Here is a 13,082-nt window from a genome sequence, read left to right on the forward strand (position 1 = left end):
GTGCCTCACGACTGCGATCGTTCTTTCTGGCTCTCAGCGTTTCCTTAGAGCTGATTTCTCACCTCCTCCTCTTTCCTGAAGCCAGGTCACAGGAGCAGGCAGCCAGCCGGGTTCAGGGCCAAGGGCAACTGCGGCTCATTTCCATCTCGGTGTAGCAAAGGTCAGTCTGGAGGAAAATGCTCCAACAGCCAGGATTTTAGGAGGTCCAGGGCAGCCCCTGCTTGCTTTTCTTCTGGGGCTGGGCAGGTCAGAAGGGCTGTGGCCCGACTGCCCCACCCGCTGCCCACCAGGCAGGGGAGGGACCTGCTGCTGACCTCTTCCAGGCTCCAGAGGCTTCCTGGAAACTGAAGCAAGTTCTTTTGAAGTGTACACTCATAAATGAGCTACACTCATGGGCGGAAGCATTTTTTTAACGACAATAAAAATACAGAAAAAATATAAGGCAGGATTTGAGTTGATTTGAGTGCTGTTGTCTGCTTCCGCAGCGTGCAGAGAGACAGACAGGGACTGGGGCCAAAGAGCCAGGCTGGCCCTTATTAGTGATGATGCATTTATCATGGTTCTGACTGTTAGCTTGGAAGGGACAGGGTCTGACCCTGAAATAATTAAATAGAGGGGAATCGAGGACCCTACCTCTGAGCAGGATAGGGGTGCAGCCCAGAGGGTAGTGGCCTGGGGATGGTCAGGATGCAGAGCTCCCAGCGCAGGCTTCTGGGCTTTGAAGTAGCCTCATGGACAACTCCCCAGAACCAGTCTTCTTTCTCAACAGGATGATTGGCATCTAGCAGATCATCTGAGCCTCATGGTGATGGCCTTGGACTCTCTGTGTTAACTCACCTAAGTTTCCAACTTTGGCCAAATAGGTTTTGTACATATGTACAGTGCACAGGTGAGAGAGAGAGAGAGAGAGAGAGAGAGAGAGAGAGTCAGGGATTGAGTCATTTTAAAAAACCCAGCATGACCAGGGATGACGTACTTGCTGCCTTCTCTTAAAGATGGCTATGTAATGACCCATGAGGTATAAACTTGGAGAAAAACAACATGGCCCCGTGAAGCATGAGGGTACTCAGCCACAGAACCTGAGCAGAGAGGATGGGTGAAGGGAGTCCACTCGGGCTGTGGCCTCCTCACAGCATCCAATGCACAGGGGAGGGAGAGCACCCCAGGGAGTCCTGGGACCAGACTCCAACCCAGTGATCGGGGCGTAAAGAGGGAAGGGCAGGCAGGCTGTCTATACTAGGCCACTCCAAGTAGAGCATCCTCTGAGGTCTCTGCACTTGGTGGCTGTGGCAGGAAAGTCAAGCAAGCAAATGTTGGTGCCACCGCCAAGATACAGACAGCTGACCCCTGGCTCCACCTGTATGCACCTCAGCGCCCCATACATACCCCTTTAGTCCCAGTAATGGGCACTAGCTGGCAGAGGAGAGCCACATGTCATTTAAAATGCCCCCTTCCCCACCCAGACCTTCAGAGAACTGCCCTGAGACCTAAGCATTAGCTTCAGAATTGTCTCCACCCTGGCCCTGCCCAGGCTCAGGCCTCGCTCCACCACAGTGAGGAACTATCACTTGAACCCAGCTAACCAGCATGGGAATCGGTAACTAATTCAGCACTCAATAAGTCAAAGGGAGAAAATAATCCAATAAACCAACCCAACAAACAAACAAATCCAATAAACAAATCCAATAAACACCCAAGAACTCATCTGCTGAAATCCAACATACCTTAATTTCACACACACACACACACACACACACACACACACACACACACGTCTACTGAGAACTGGTATTACATAAGAATTCAAGAATCCACAGTAGCTCTTTAAAATCTCAAAGCAAAAATCATCGTCATGCTGACACAATAAAGCCATTCAAATTAACGTCTGACCATGCCTGTGTTCACTGTATTTTTTAAAATATTGTTTTGGGAACACCAGCCAACATAATTAGGTAAGAGATAACTTGAAGAGAGTATAATTATCTGTCTGGAAATACCAAATAATCAACTAAAAAAAATTTGTTGGAATTGGTGGAATTCAGGGCATCACATGGTCTTCAAATTAATATGCAAAAATCAGCAGTTTTCCTATAATTGAAAAATAAACATTTGCAAAATAGAGCAGAAGGAGCAAAGCCATTTGAATGACCATGACACTCGAAGAGAAGGAATAAACTTCCTAAGACACAGCCGGATCTGGACGAGGAGAATATTTTATTCTGTTGAGAGACGTAAGTGCTACTGAGGGACACTTTCTGTGGGTAAATGAGATAACATATCTTATCCTCGGAAGCGTAGACTCGATTGTGGAAGGAGATAAATCACCCCAGATGAGGCGATGCAGTCCATGAATTATTAAGTAGGACACCAACAGGATGCTTGGACTCCCACCAAATGGCACTGAATCACATGGGAACCTCAGAGTCTGAGAGGGTCGGGAGGATTGCGGAAGAGAAGAGTGTTGAAGGCTATTATCCTTCCCGTGTATAAACATTCCAGAAACACCGAGCACTCTGCACTGGAGCGCCAGGGCCCAGAACCGCTGGGTGCAGGCAGGAGCCGGAGGGGACTGCCATGCCTATGGCTGGTGCTTTCCATGTCCACGGGGTGAGCCTACTGAGGCAGAGGGCAGCGTTGAGGTGACAAGCCACAGCAGGGGAGAGAAGTCACAGAGCAGAGTGTGCCATGCCACTGTGCAGGGGAACAGCCGGAGTGCCAGGTTTGGGAAGGAGAGATAAGAAAACCACGGCAATAATTAAATCTCTACTGCAGGGGGTAGCTCACAGCAAGGAGAGCAAAGGAGTCTGGGGAAAAGCAACGTGGTGTTTTGGAAACAAAGATGTCCGTTTTTATACAGGTGATCCACACCACTAAAAAGAAAAAACAAAAAGGTTCCTTGAGCAGAATCCCAGAAGTGCCATGACAGATCAATACACTCATGGATGGATAGAAATAGCTTAATAAAAATCACATCACACTACACATACTGTTTATCAAAAATGCATTCAATTGGGTTCTAAGGAACTGCTGAGTTTCAGGTAAGTTCTTTATTGCTTCTTTACTCTGAGAAAACAAATTGATTTCTGAAAGACCCCTGGAAATTAAGAGAAAAATGATGATGATAAGCAATTAATAATTAATAAGAACAATCACCACACCTCGTTTCCATCCTCACAGCTCCTATCCGGTGGCTACTGTCAAAGGTGGTGGAAGGAGCGTCTGCTGGCCTCCACCCCGGCTCTGACCCCAGGTTTTAGTGACACCCCCAGGTTTTAGCACCACTGTCTATAAGTTTCATAGCATCTGTGATCTGTTGTGTCACAATAATCCCCAGAACGACTTCGTCCTGACCCTTTATTGGCACACGCTCTGTTTGCCGAAAGGTGACACCCTTTGCTTGAGCCGTCCGTGTGGACCCACTGTTTGGGCAGCCGGGGCTGTCAGGAGGACTCCTGGAGGCAGGAGCTCCCGAATCCCTTCAGTTCAAGAATCTCTGTATGTGGCCTTTATTTTGGGAGGGTGACATGAGTTCGTGAAAAGAACCGGGGGACACTTCTCATTTTCCTTCACAATCCTGTAGGCTCCCCACCATGGGCATGTTCGGGGGAAGGAGGAAGCCCGGGTGAGCACTTCCTTTGGATAACAGCACTTAGGCCTGGACACTCATGTGATTCCCATGTGGCTCTTTGTCATTGTCTGAAATGCATTACTCACACACACTCACACACACACACACACAATACTGCCCAGTAGCACACTGTATGATCCATATCAAGACGATCATTGCCCTTATTTTCTCGATTCTTGAAGCCCAGTGACTTCAGCAGGCTATCCTATTGATCTTTATCAACTGCTCCTGAAACAGGGCGCTGCCATCTGCTCTGCAGACTCCAGAGTATTTTTATTTCAGGTAAGTTTTTAAAAATGTATTTGAATACTTTGAAAATTTTTGCATTTGTTCTTTTCTTTTATTCACACTCACCCCTTTTACTAGACAGCCTTCCATTTCTGTGACTGAATACTGATAAGAACAAGTTAAAGAGGAAAGGTTTATTTTGGTCCATGGTTTCAGTTCACGGTCACTTGACTTCGTGGTTTCTGGGCCTGTGTTGGGGCAGATGATCATGGTGGACGGGCGTGGACGAGGAAATCTGCTCAGCTAGAGGAGTCAGGAAACAGAGAGAAAGACAGAGGGGCGGGGGACAAGATGTCCCTTTCCGGGGCATGCCCCCAGCACCTGCATCCTCCGGCTGCAGCCCCTCCTGCGATCTCCACTGCCCCCGGTAGTCCACTCAATTGTGAGCCCACCAGTGGATTAGAGCCCTCAGGATCCCACCTCTTCCCAAGGCTCCACCTCTGAGCACTGCTGCCGTGGGTACCAAGCTTCCACCATGAGCCCTGGGGGACATTCCATCCAAACCAGGACACCCCATTTTTTGGTTCTATCTGGTGTGTTTTGTTTTGTGCACGTCTTCAAGCTGGTCTGCCCTGTCCTTGACGGAGCCTTCAGTGATCATTCTTTCACGTCCTCTAGAGGACTTGTAATTAGTTGTGATTACTTCCTCAATTTGGAGGAGTTATGCGTGTAATAAGTGCACAAACACCGCCTAAAGGAAGATAAATAGTTCTCCAGTGCCTGGACTTCCCAACACAGCTCCGACACAGGGGCAAATTCCACGGCATTTTAGGTGAAAATATGAACCGTAAATTTTGAACCCAATGAAGTTGTTCTTCATATATAAATTCAGCAGAAAGTCATTATGAACCTTGCAATGAGTCCTTGTAAAAAGACCTGGTAAGTCAAACTTGAAATGACTGAAGCTAAAGGACTCCGATGAAGGGAAGATGTCACGGAATCTAGAAAGGTTCAAATTCTCCAAAGCTACCAGCGGCTAGGCAGGGAATGGGAGGGGAGCAGGGGAGATATTGGTCCAAAGATACAGAATTTCAGTTGAGCAGGAGGAAGAGGTGAGGAGGCCCCATTGTACAGTGTGGCCACTCTCGTTAGTAACAATGTATGCACATTTAAAGATTGCTGGGAGAGTCGATTTCAAGTGTTCTTTCCATAAAAAATAATAACCATGTGAGGCAATAGATATGCTAATTAGTCAGTTTAATATTCCACAAAGTACACACATTTCGTAACATCATGTTCCACACCTTAAACATATAGGATTTGTATTCATCAATTTAAAATTTTAATTAAAAAAGAAAAGATTAGTGGTAAGCATTGAAATGTAGGATTAAAGGTAACTACATAACTCTTTATGAAGCATGTGAAAATCAGTTCACAAGACGAGATTATGAAGTGAGACTTTAGACTGAGATTCCTTTCACTTATTGGGAGGAAGAGGCTGATAAGCATCAACAGATGGTATCCTGGTCTTCCCATCACTGATTTGGCATAGATCTTTGGGAGAATTTTGTCTTTTAAACATGTTTCTTCTGGGATAGAAAAAATGAAATGTTGTCTCTCCGTGTTATCAGAAGCCATGCCCTTAGAGAAAATAAGGAGAAATTATATAGCTCTAAAATTATCACAAGACGAAAAGTGCCAAACTTGAAATGAAGGGATGAGAAAGTGTTTTGTTCTGACCAAAAAGGACGAGAAACGGAGACAATGTGTAAAACTCTATTACGATAACTCACTATGTGCCAGGTCTATGAAGAAAACATAGAGTCCTCTCAGCAGATGCAGGAAGGCATTGAGTTTAACCCTCATCCGTGATCAAGTAGACCTCTTGGCAAGCTGGTAAGAGAAGGAGCCTTCACAACTTGTAAGGATGAGCACAGGAGAGAGGTCATCTTGTTCCAGGAGTGAAACATTAGAAGCACTTACGTTGAACTGAAAAACAAGAAAACGTCATCTATTATCAGGCTTCTAATTGGTATTTATTGAAACCATAAAATGTATAAGGAAAGGAAAAAAGATCCCCCAATCCCAAATCACATAAAATACAAAGAGAAAAGAGTGGGAAAGAAAGAAGTTCTATTATTATGTTCAGCAAAGATGAATCTAAAATGTAATCATAAAATAATATGATGACACATGCAAAATTTACAAGGGCCTGGGAATAAATCTAACAAAATATGAGCATGGCTTTTATTGAGACAACTGTCACAGCAGTAAGAAGCCCTACTAAGGGGAAACATGTTCTGGGGTCACAGTGGGAAGACAGCCTCATAGAGATATCAAGTCTTTCTAAATTGACTTATGAAGTCCATGAAATCCCAATCAAACCCCCCCCCCCAGGGTTCTTAATAAAACTTATTAGCTTTTATCATAAAATCCATATGGAAGAGAAAGAGGGCTAATAGCCAGCCTGACTCTGGAGAAGGAAGAGGGGGGCCTGCTTGCCTATTCACCCCAATTTGATAAAAGCATAGTAATTAGAACAGGATGAGATCCACAAAGATGAACAGATAGGCCCAGAAAATACTGAGAACTTGGAGTTTGGTCCATGTACTTATTCTGCCAGAATCTCCCAAAGCTTTGTGTCGACACAGAGGCAGAAAGACTGAGAGACGCAGTATTTGTGCAGGACTTTAACTACCTCATAGGGACCATGGATACATTCCTGACATCTTACCCAGTGATAAATTCTAGGTATGTCAAATGAGCAAGTTGGAAAAGCAGAACTTTAAGGTTCACAGAATCAAAAATAGGGACAATGGCCACTGCTGGCAACAAAATGGACAGACGGGGCCCTTCCACCCTTTGTAAGTGGGGGGAATGTAAACGCAACAATTTCTCTGTGAGACGATGAAGGGTGAGCCCTGCATTCCTGCCTTCGTTAATGCAGGATGAATCCCACGGAAAGTCTCATGTGGAAGGATGTACATTAGAACATTATTTGTAAAAAGAAATATCAGCAAAACCCCAAATGCCTATTCATGGGCAAATGGACAATTATGCCACGTCCGTACAATAAGCTAGTACAAAACAATGACTGTGAAAGTTTTAGAGCTAAACATTCCCCTATGGCATAGAACAGGATGGGGCATGTTATGGCTTGGATCTTTAATACCCCCAAACACTCCTGTGAAAGGTTACAGGAGCTGGAACCCCATTGGTGGATTAATCCACTTGAATGGACTCAGCTTGATAGCTCTAGACAGGTGGGGCATGGCTGGAGGAGGTGTGGGCCACTGGGGGCATGTCCTTGGGGATTACACCTGTCATTGGGTCCTCTCTCTCTCTCTCTCTCTCCTTCTGACTGCGGTGAGATGAGTAGCTTTCCTCCACCACACCTTTCCACCAGGATGTTCTGCTTCTCCTCAGACCCAGAGCCATAGAGCTCAAAATAGACTTCTCCTCCTCTAAGTTGTCCTCGTGGGTCTTTTGGACACAGCGATGGAAAGCTGAGTGGCACAGGGCAGCAATGTGTGAACAGCATTAAATCTTTGAAAACAGTTGTATCTGAAACAAAAATAGAAAATGCAGCTGAATGACAATAAATTACGATGTTGACAACTGGTACCAGGTTCCTCCTGGGGAGAAATTTGTCTCTGTTTAGGAAAAATGCCTTAGTAAACCCCCTTTACATCCAAAGATAAAGCCCAGACGGTGCAGGCTGGAGCAGAAGCAGAGCACCCTGGCCCTGAAACCAGGATTAAGTCAGGGGCTCAGAATCACAGAGTTCACGCAGCTAAAAGCCAAGTATTTCCGGCCAAAGGCTTTAATGTTTGCACCCTTCACTATTATCAGGTATTACTTTTTCAACTAAGAAAATAATTGTCAAGAAGTTTCGACCTTCATGCTGAGTGAAATAAGCCAATCCCAAAGAACCAAAGGTTGAATGTTTTCTCTGATGTGCGGATGCTAATTCACAATGCGGCAGGGGTGGGGGTGGGGAAGAAGAGAGTTACTTTGGATTAGACAGAGGGGAGTGAAGAAGGGGAGGGAGCATGGGGGAGCAAGGACAGGAGAAGGGATCGGACATTATCACCCTATGTGTGTGTATGACTATACGACCTGTGTAACTCTACATCACCTACAACCAGAAGAATGAGACCTTGTACTCCAATTACGTATAATGAGTCAAAATGTGCTCTGTATAACTAAGTAGAACAAATAAAAATACATTTATTGCTAGATTATAAATATGTACAAATAATAAATTGATAATTGAAATTTAAAAAAAAAAAGAAGTTTCAACTACTAAAAAGAAAGGAATGTAAATCACAACAATGAAACACCATTTTACACAAACCACACTGTGAAGGTGTCATTAAAATGACAAGACCCCTTATGGAGAGAGCTGGGACAATAGATGTTCTCCTTGCTGCTGGCAGAACTCAAAGGAGCACAGATTTCGTGGAGGGAGGTGAAGCCCTGGAACATAGTCAGACTCTTTATATCGAAGTTGCACTTTGAGTACATTGTGTTCTGCAAAGATCAGAGAGGTGTAAAAACAGTTATGTGCAAAGAAGAATGCTGTTTCTTAAAGTTAGTAAAGTGGCATAGCGAAGATCATTGTGTGCCCAAAGATGGACATTGATTCAAACAAAACACATACACCATATGGCAGGATACCACTCAAATGTTAAAATGAATTTTTTCAAAAATAGTCCACTTTATGGGAAAATGTTGAGGATATATTACTAGGCTTTAAAAGTGAATTTCAAGATAGCATTATAGCTCAACTCTCCCGCGTGTGTGTGCTTGTGTACAGAGCACACATATAGAAGAAGAGAAAGAGGAGGGGAAAGAGAGAGAGAGAGAGTGAGAATAATAAATAGGAAAAATCTCGCCCAAGATGTCAAATACACTGATTATTTCTGGATAGCTAACATCATGCCTGGATTCTCCCCTGTTTGTGTGATGCACAGATGTTAGTTTGACAGTGATTTTTTGATGCAAGGCGAAACATTTGGGGAGAGGGGAGATGTGGCTCTGCAGACCTCCTGTGACTGGGAGCAGCGTCCATGAACACACATGGCCCAGATAAATAACTGCCAACACATCACGTGATGCTCAGATTCATCCCGACTAAGAAGTAAATTAGAATCCCACCAGGGCTTGAACTACAAATGAACTACTGGGGAGGAATACCATTTTTGCTGTGAAAATAAAGGCACTAATTTGATAAGGAGATTAAGGGAGGGGAGGGAAGGAAAGGGAGGTTTCCTTGTTAAAAATTTACCATCGTTAATGGGATCCATTCATCACTCCCATCTGCTGCTGGCTATGAGAACAGCCAAACAAGAAGGAGACCCGTGCACACCTCACCCCACAGAATGTTCTCACCCTTCTTAGTGACGATGGCTAATTCGAGTTTATACTTGGCACAGAGCAAAGGTTTACGAAAATACCAAGTTTGGTGCCCATTTGCGTAAATACTTACACAGGGACAATTCTGGAAGTGAAGTGGTCACAGCGGAAAGGCAGGACCCCCAGGAGGCCAGCGCTGCTGCACCCTGTCGAGGGCTTTCTCACCCTCACGGTCCTGTTGGCCGGTCACCTGCCTGCCATGTCAGGACTTCCATCTACTGGCCTTCGGCACCTGTGTGGCTGGGAGCCATGAAGTCATCCTTAGCCGTCCTGCGATTCCTGGAGTCCTGACCATTTCAGAAGGGATGTCCATTTCTTCAAGAAACGAAGGAGAAGAAGGACTAATTTATTTGAGGCTATAAATATGCATTGTAAAAGTATCAGATTAGGAAAAGTTTGAGTAGGTAAAAACAAAACTTATTTTTCAGCACATTTGAGCGCCTTGTTCTCTCCTGCCCTCTTGGACTTGCTAGGACCTGCAGTCAGGGATGCAATTAATGTTCACCCTGACCTAGGATGTAGCATCCAGGGTGACCTCCAATGGCAAAATCCAGCCTGGCCGTGTTGCCCGCTGTGATGATTACCAGCACCTCTTGCAGTGGGCTGATTCTGTCCAAGAGTCCTGCCCAGGACATTGTCATCCTCCTGAGCACATGGCAGAGCCACTCTTGTCTGCTCCCACTCTAGGTGGGCATGCACAAGAGATTTGCCTTGCCATGGGGTCAAGGTGGACCTCACTTCACCTAGGTCCTGGGAGGTACACAATCCCACTATGCCCAGGCAACCTGCAGCAAGAGCGAGACACACTCCTTTGCTGTGTGAGCCACTGAGACCTGGGGTGGGGGCCTGCTTGTGGCTGAAGCCCAGCCCAGCCTGCTGGTTAACTGCGAGAGCCACATGTGGGCTGGGGCTTGGAGGGGTCAATCAGGACAGGGCACAGGAAGGAAGGAACAGAGCAGAGCGCCCAGTTGCAGAGCGTTTCCTCCTGACTGCCCCTCTGCAAGGCCCACTGCTCATCTCGTCCAGGCTGCTGGCTACACCTAGTGTAGTGGCCACAACCATCAAACCCTCACCTGTCCAACGTATCCCAGAATGCCAGTCGGGGAACAACAAAAGTGTGACCTTGGCAATAAAAATAGTAGAGATCAGGAAAACTCAAAAGACAAGAAATTTCAAGATAATTTGGGAGCAGGAAAAGATGGAGACTAAAGGAACTCAGAGAAGCAGCCCTTGAGAGGCTCAAAGCCCATGGAGTGGTGGTGGGAACTCATAGGACTGAAATGAGGGGCCCTAGAAAGAGGAGACAGAGGACGACCTCTGCGATCAAGCACTCTGCCCCTCCTCCTCCAGGAGGGTGGAGGGGCTGTGGTCTGGGGGCATTGAAAACAGAGAATGTCATAGAGGAGAATCGGAATTGAAAGAAAAAGCTCAACACTTGGCAGCAGGACTCTCCATTTGTCTTCCCCAGTTTTGTTTCCAAAACATTCTGTGTCACGTTTCTGTCCCCAAAAGGAAGGCCTAGATATGGCCACTGGGACCCTCGACACAAGCAAACAACTTGCCTCTCTCAACCCACGGAGAGACCCACCTCGGCATGCTCCACAGGCACCCCGGACTTCCCGTCAGTGTGCTGGTGTCCCACGTTGGACGTGAAGGTGGACAAGGACTCTGACCCCTGGGGTGGCTCCAATGCTGAAGCATGAAATCCCTTCAGACCAGGGAATGCACCCAAGGAAGCTGAAGGACACACGTGGGGCAGGGCCAGAGGACACTTCCAAAAAGCAAATTGAGGTATTTGTGAGACGTAAGGGAAAGCCCGACTGTCACAGGCAACCCAAGTCACCGACAGCTGCTCACGGTAGCTAACTCTTATTTCTAGCTTATTTGCTTTAACTGACACCTGTACAGTTTTGCTCACCATATAGCAGAATGGGGAGCCTTTGCACGGACGCTGTCTGTCCTTCCTCATAGGCCGATGTTTGGGAATTCCAGAACCAACGATGGAGAACTGTTGATGTCTAAGTTTTCCCCATGTCTCCCACTTGCGTTTCTTCTTTCCCTTCACAGGAAGCCTCGGGGTGCATCTCTGGAAAGTTGCCTTCCTCTCCCCAGAAGCAGGACCCACCCAGGGCGTCCCAAGCACCCTACCTTCTGAAAGAGCAGCTCCCTCTTCAACCTACGACATTAACCAAGCCTCTTCCTTGAATCTGCCTTGGAAAAACGTTCTCCAGATACAAACTGGCATCTGCCAAAGCGTGATAAAGCTTGGGACAGTTAGACGTCGTTTCTTTTATCTGTTGGCAAAGGCCATAAGGCGATGAGCTGAGGGTCGGCCAAGCAGAAGGAACCCTCACGGCTCACAGATGAGGGGAGTGTTGATTGGTTTTGGACTCTGAGGGCAATCTGACGATTTGTAGCACAATTCATTTAAAACTGTGTACGTTCGATTCCAAAGTTCTGCTTTTAGACGCTCATTACAAGAATTCAGCAAGTATGTGCCAAAGTGCTCCTGAAGAGAGGGCTGTAGTGACTGTGGAAGGAGGGCAGACGCAGCCAGCGGCCGAGTCAGCGTGCGGTGTTTCTTGTAAAACTACATTTTGGACCTGTTGCCTTCTGTTGAATGGTCTTCAGAGGTTTTCCAACAGTGTGATTGTGGATGCTGTTTTTGTTTACTTATTTACAGTTTTTGTATTTCCTACAATAAACACCCAACATGGGAAAAATTAAAATAAGAGTATAAAAGGAGCGGGATCGTCCAATACATTAAACAGCCTTTGCCACGGGGGCTTTTGACAGACTCTGCGCAGTTCGTAATGCTTTGAATGGTGTAGGAAGCATCATGGCAGATACCAAGTACAGAATCTTAAATACTCAGGGCTGCGGCCAGTGGGTCGCACATGTTTCGGGAACACAGGGGCCTGGGAGGAGCTGCAGCCTTGCACAGGGTGCAGTTGGGGGAAATAGTTCAGGAAGATGGAGAAACAAGAGGAAAAAACATTTGATTTGGAAAGGGTTTTATTGGGAGGTCAGGATGGAGCCGGCTTCTTGTGTGGATTTACTAAGGTCTCTCTGACCCGCTGCTTTCTCCTTGGGATGGAAATGTCCCCAGGACTTAGCAAATGCCTTCCTTAGCTTCTCCCTTAAAATCAGCAAAATCTGAAATGAGCAGTCAGGAGGGAGGTGCTCTGTGGCAAGTCATCAAACCTGAAGCCCGTGTTGCTACCCTGGGGTGTGACCCAGCAGTCAGCTCAGAAGTGCAGCTGGCCCCGGGCACCCGCAGGTTCACATCTTTGGATTCAAACAACGGTGGATGGAAAACATTTTTTAACGTGCTTCAGTCTTAAACATCTGCAGACTCTTTTCTTGACCTTACCCCCAAACAACACAGTAGAACTATCTGCATCCACTTAAACTGCTGTAGGTCCCATAAGTCATCCAGAGATGATTTTAAAGCACATAGGGGAACGTGTGCAGGTTACATGCAGATAGTGAGTACATCATTTTACATAGGGATGGGAGGATATGCAGATTTTCATATTGTGAGGTGGTCTAGAGCCAACCCTCCAGGGACACAGAAGGACACTGTATAACCAGAGGTCACTGAGAAATTAGATACAGGAAACAGTGGTTGAAAATACGGTTAACTTGCGAAAGTAGGAAAAGCTTCCTTAGTATTTCTGTTGAGTTTAAAAAGTCCCCTTCTTGTCAGAATTGTCTTGCATGTTTCGCTTTAAACATAGGGATGGATGCCCAAGAGATATTTGTGCAATGGAAACGTGAACGAGAGTGTGAGTCAGGGAGGGAGGGT

Source organism: Marmota marmota, unplaced genomic scaffold (assembly GCF_001458135.2).
Source record: "Marmota marmota marmota unplaced genomic scaffold, marMar, whole genome shotgun sequence".
In the NCBI taxonomy this organism is placed as follows: domain Eukaryota; kingdom Metazoa; phylum Chordata; class Mammalia; order Rodentia; family Sciuridae; genus Marmota; species Marmota marmota.